The sequence below is a fragment of the Micropterus dolomieu genome, linkage group LG06, assembly GCF_021292245.1.
Source record: "Micropterus dolomieu isolate WLL.071019.BEF.003 ecotype Adirondacks linkage group LG06, ASM2129224v1, whole genome shotgun sequence".
Lineage (NCBI taxonomy): Eukaryota > Metazoa > Chordata > Actinopteri > Centrarchiformes > Centrarchidae > Micropterus > Micropterus dolomieu.
The window spans coordinates 21237258-21243158 of record NC_060155.1 but is presented as its reverse complement, the minus strand read 5'-3'; the positions used below and the strand labels follow the sequence as shown (position 1 = coordinate 21243158).

Genomic DNA, 5901 nt, shown 5'->3' with positions numbered 1-5901 from the left:
ACTTCTTTTTGCAAACAGAAGAGTTGCCCCCTGCTGGCTGTTTGATAGAATGCAGGTTTAAGAAACTTCTGCGTTCGCCTCAGTCAAAGAAGGTTACCGCAAATATGCCTATTCAAAATGATCCAACTAAATCTTTCAAATCAAGATCACAAAATGTTTTTTCATCACTGGAGATGAAACTGTTTACTATGATGTAATAGGAATATACTTAAGATATGAAAAACCTTATTCAAAAGTACATTTTTAATTTATAATAACAAAAATCTAACAATGTAGCAGCACAAAGGAGGCTAACACTAGCTGCTAACACATCGGCCGTCAGCTGTAGGGTTAGCCGGTCGACATGCATACAATCGCTGACTTAGGTTTAGGCACACACCCCTGTGATGGTTAGGGTAAGGGTACGGGGCTTTGGGGAGCTGTCAATGCCTTTTATACTAACAAGGTAAGCTAAGGTTACCAGATTTCTGAAATGAAAACCGGGGACATTTTTTGGTTTAGTAGTCAGTATGTGATTAAAAAATATAATGAAATAAAAAAGGGGGACAATTTTGGTTTTAGAATCTGTCAAATACAACTTCTGAATGAAATAAAGCCATTTTGAGGCAGAATCTACCTTTCAGTCAATAAATAGAAGCAGCAATCACTTTCAGGCAAGTGAAATACTGCATGTTATGCGTTTTATTGGCCATTTAAAAAGGTAATTAATGTAGAGTCATAAGGATAATTGCAAAAGAGATAATGTTTTTATTTTATATGTAACTCAGCAGTAAGTCATGTTAATTATAGGCTACAGTCTGTTTTTCAAATATAAACAAGGATATTAGACATAGGCCCTACCGAACACATATTCCATCAGCAACAACAGGCTTCTATTATTGCCGATAATCACGTAAATGTCACGCCTGATTACGCTTTAAACTGCAAACACTTATTTAGCCACAATGAAATTATTCCTAAAAGAAACCTTAAAGTTGCTGTAGTCGTAAAGTGACTGGACGATACAGGTTTAACATGCACTCCCACGGATGGCAATCAGTTTTCAGCGATCACTTCTCGGCACAACACCTGTGTGCTCTGCTGTCCAATTCTTTCTGGCCATGTAAAATCTGATTTCAGGTCCGTTAACACCTTATACAGTCAAATCTTTGTCTGCCTTTCTAAAAGTGTTGGTATTTGACATCCTGAGATCAGAACAGACAACAAATGAGTAATTATGAACAGGCATTTTTGTGGGAACCTTCTTTGCATCCTTCTTTTCTCTACAGCTGTTAGAGCCGACTGAAAGCTGATCCACCTGTGATCATCTTATGTCTCTAAAAACATATTTTCTCGTTCCTTATCTCCATCGCATGGTATGGACACAAGTGAGAGAAACGTGGATGCAATTAAGAGACTTGGGATGCACCCTATGTTTGTTTTGTTGTGAACCCAAATGCAGAACACAGACTCAGAAACAGAGCCATGTAAAGTTAAGTAAGGTTTAATGAACAAATGTGCATGGTCAGCGTTCTGGGAAGGGGTCTGGGAAGGGGTCTGGGCAAGAGCCTGGTTCCAGAGTTCCAGAAGGTTTGTCCTTCAATCCAAAGAAGACTCAATATCCAGGGCCGTGTGTGTACAAGAGCGAGGCGGAGGCGGGAGTCAGTCCAGGCAGAGAGCTATAAGCACAGGAAGACAGGGTTAACAGATTCTCAGCACAAACAACAGTATGTCAAGCAGGCTGGAAACGTGACTGACTGCTTAGGTTAGTCTACGATCTGGCACTAAGTGGAGGGGGGAACCGGGTGTATAAGGCAGATCGTGATGAGACTGATGGCTCACATCTGGACACCTAACTCCACTACTGCAATTAAGCACACGCACGGGGAAAGGGGAAGGAGAGAGGGACACACAGAGCAGTACCACCTACACAGTGGCAAGGGGCCTAACAGTTACTGTTGCGATACCTGTCAAGCTCATGCACAGTACATATACAGTTTACATTGATAACAATAATAGATTTATTTAGAAATAGATTTTCCAGTCATAATTATTATTCATTCCATTTTTGAAACAAGTTCTTAATTTCAGAATTTTCCTCAACATGGAGTCTAGCTGCTCTCCACAAGTGCATTATTAAATATGTTGGAGTTGAATGAATGCTAGCTATTTTATTAGCTAGTTCGCTAGCTATCTAACCAATTAAGCATTCATAACTCAGACGTGTAGGCTAATAATACAGACAGGAGAGCTATCACTTACCTGTGAAGAGTAGCTACCAAATTCCATGATGAGGCTGACCTGCCCATAACCCTTGAAAATGTGCAGAAAGTGGATGGAAACCTAGTGGCAGACAAAAGCAGCTTCTCAGCTGGCAACTGTGGATTTTGATGAAATGGGACTGTTGTTAGTGTTACGCCCCTGTAAAAGGGGAAATGGAAAGTACGACACGGACACGATGTAGCCTCAGTCAAGTGCAATGTTGTAATGTATTTACCAAAAACATACCAAAATACGTTCACAGCATCTTAACAGTATTGGCAAATAACAGTAAATTAGATTTAGCTCCACTCTGTGAAGTGTTGAGAAAAATGAACAGCACAATTGGAAATATTTTGTAATGCTAAATACTGCTACCTTAGAGTTATTAATTCAGAATACTCTTAACACTTAACCCTCAGCAGTGTTGCACTTACATATAAAGTATCCCGCCTCTTCACATTACACTCATTTTTCTTAAACTGCAACAATCCCTACAATGTAAACAGAAAACGGCGGTGGCGGCGTCCCATTACAGCCCCGCTTTAACCTCGGTCCACATGACACAGCTAGCATACAGGCTACTCTGGAGCAACACTTCACCTGTAGCCTGCTAATTGTGCATACATAAATCGCTACAGTAATTAAGATTTACTCCCTGCATGTTCCTTACAGCATTAAATCATTCGAACAAACTACAACCCTCGTTCTTACCTATAAAAGGGGAAATAGAAAGTACGACACAGACAAGATGTATCCTCAGTCAAGTCCAATGTTGTAATGGACGAACGTAAGCCACACGTTCCGTATACAGGCTGAACGAGGCATGAGCAATCGTGAACAGACCCTCCAATCACAAACTAGTGCTTAAAACTATACGTCAAAAAGAAAGTGAAATTTATGCAAACAATCAAACACTGCATATTGTTATTTAAGATGCATTTCCCCAAAATGATATAGAAGTTAAATTAAAAAGCATTTTAAACACAGATCGTCTTTTTATCCTATTAACCCTTTTAGCCTGTTTTACCCAAAAAGCAATAGATTACTGACCTACAGATCACAGTGTATTTTAACTTTCTCCTGTTTTATAAAGGAATGAATTATCAGTTTTGTTTTTACCCAAACAGTGCAATGATTCAAAGCATTCTAATTTCCCCTTTTTATGGACATTTTTAAGTATCTTTTAACTCATATCAACCCAACTTATATCCTCCCATTCAATTTATTCAGTATAACACCTTTTTGATCATCCTTACATTAGCAGATTTTATGAGCTGTAGCTAGCTTTCTAATTAAATTTTCCCCCACATTTAATATAAAGCAGGACAGAACTGCTAAAGTAAGCTCTAATAGCATCGAAGACTAACCCTGCATTCGTGTGGTGTCAATAATCAGAAAAATTTGTTCCCTAGTGGGAAAATTCACTTAAATGTCCCTTTAGGTCCGAACAACAATGCGTAAAGTCTGTGGAAATTTTGGTACACGACTTGCCAAGTTGACGTCATATTACACAGAAATATGGTAGACAACAAAAAATGTGTTTTATTAATTCACTTGTCGTATATTAACTTTTTGCTTGCTTGTAATATGGTATTAGGTTATAACCATTAGTTACAGTCCATGTACAGTGACCTACATTAGTAATTAATTAGCATTAACCCCGATAACTGAAACTGAAACAGACTTTGTGATGTTAATGATGTGCCTCACCTCATGTTAGGACAAAACACCCTGCTCAGAATCAAAAGCAAAGACCACAGTTGTCCCCCTGTAGGAGTCTCCAGTTTGACCAATGGATAGTTTTATCTGTGACCTGGATTCTTTGCATATTAACCATGCTTCCATCCCCGTACGCTCCCAGGCACAGGGATTTCACAGATAATAGTCTGTTTATAGTACACTGATAATTGGCACAATGTGTTTCACAGACCATCAGCCAAATAATTCACTCTAATTAGACTTGCCTCATATAAAGTGAGAGCAGGGGAACTGAACTTTCAGAGATTGTGGGGCTGTTGGAGACAGGATGAGAGGGAAAGAGGGAAGAAGAGAGGAAGAGGAAGATCAAGCTCAACAATGAGTCAGGAAACAATCAAACCTTCACAATAATTCAGTGAGATAAAAGTAACAGAGAAAGCAGGTGGTGCTGAGGCAACATTTCACGATTTAAATATTCTAAATGAAAATATGAGAATTTACCCTCTGTAATTAGAGATACAATAGCATCCAGTGGGATGAATATGACTGAGCAATATTGTTCAGTTTTATGTCATTTTTCAAAACCAAAATCGACAATATGCATCAACAGCTACCCACCTCACATAACAGTGCACTTTATCCACCTACCTCTTTTCTCAGGAAATATAATATCCAATTTCACTTCTATGCCGATGACACCCAGCTCTACTTGTCCACCAAACCTATGTCTCTGCTCCCTCCGTCTTCACTAACTGACTACTTAGATGAAGTTAAAATCTGGTTCACTCAAAACTTCCTCAAACTAAACAATGATAAAACTGAAATTCTCCTTGTTGGCTCCAAATCCACCCTAGCAAAATGTCCAAACTTTGCTCTACTCATTGACAGTTCCACTGTCCCCTCCTCCCACGTCAAGAGTCTTGGTGTCATCCTCGACAGCACACTTTCTTTTGAAAAACACATTAATAATCTTAATAACCCGGTCTGCTTATTTCCACTTACGCACCATCAACCGCCTTCGTCCTTCACTTACTCACCATAACACAGCTACTCTCATCCACGCTCTTGTCACTTCCCTTATTGATTACTGTAACTCCCTTCTCTCTGGTCTATCTCACAAGTCCATCCATAAACTCCAACTGGTCCAAAACTCTGCTGCCCATATTATTACCAGAACCCTAGTCTCTGAACACATTATTCCACTTCTAAAACAACTGCACTGGCTCCCTGTCAAATACCATATTGATTTTAAAATTCTACTCCTCACCTTCAAATGTCTCCATAATCTTGCTCCTCTTTATCTCTCTGAACTCCTTCAGCCCTACACCCCATCCCGAACTCTCCGATCCTCTTCTTCCTCACTACTTTCCATTCCATCTGCCCGCATGCCCACTATGGGGTTCAGAGCCTGCAGCTACTGTACACCTCACCTTTGGAACTCCCTCCCCCTATCCATCCGTACGACTGAGTCCCTATCCTCCTTTAAAACTTCGCTCAAAACCCACTTATTTCGAAAGGCCTACCCCACATAACTCCACCTTCCACCGGCTTCAAGATGAACTGCTTTCTTTTATTTCTTTTTTTAAAAAGTTTTCTCTACTCTATTTTATCTTAATCTTTACATTGTGTCTTGTTTAGATTTTTTGTATTGCCTCCTTAAATGTATTCTAACTGTTGTAATCTGTAAGGTGTCTTTGAGTGCTATGAAAGGCGCCCACAAATAAAATGTATTATTATTATTATTATTATAGTTAGGACTTACTGTATATTGATTTACAACAGATAGAACACTGCTGTGGAAATGTGCTGAACATATTCTTTTTATTTAAATTATAAATTCTATTCAAATCAATGACAGAACAATGAGTACTGCAAACTATTGCTTGGATTTTTTTACTCATTGCTGTATATATAGAAGGAGTACTCTAGAGGTGACTTTAGGGTAGCATGGTGGAACACTGA

General features: G+C 39.1%; 1 long non-coding RNA gene across 1 annotated transcript; it reads right to left on the bottom strand.

Annotated features, from left to right (window-relative positions):
- Nucleotides 1–1467: 1467 nt before the first annotated feature.
- On the bottom strand, nt 1468–3058 carry LOC123971814. Its single transcript, XR_006825301.1, has 3 exons — nt 2953–3058; nt 2242–2357; nt 1468–1658 (listed from the first exon to the last, which is right to left on the bottom strand). It is a non-coding gene; the product is annotated as an uncharacterized LOC123971814 (long non-coding RNA).
- Between the last annotated feature and the right edge of the window lie 2843 nt (nt 3059–5901).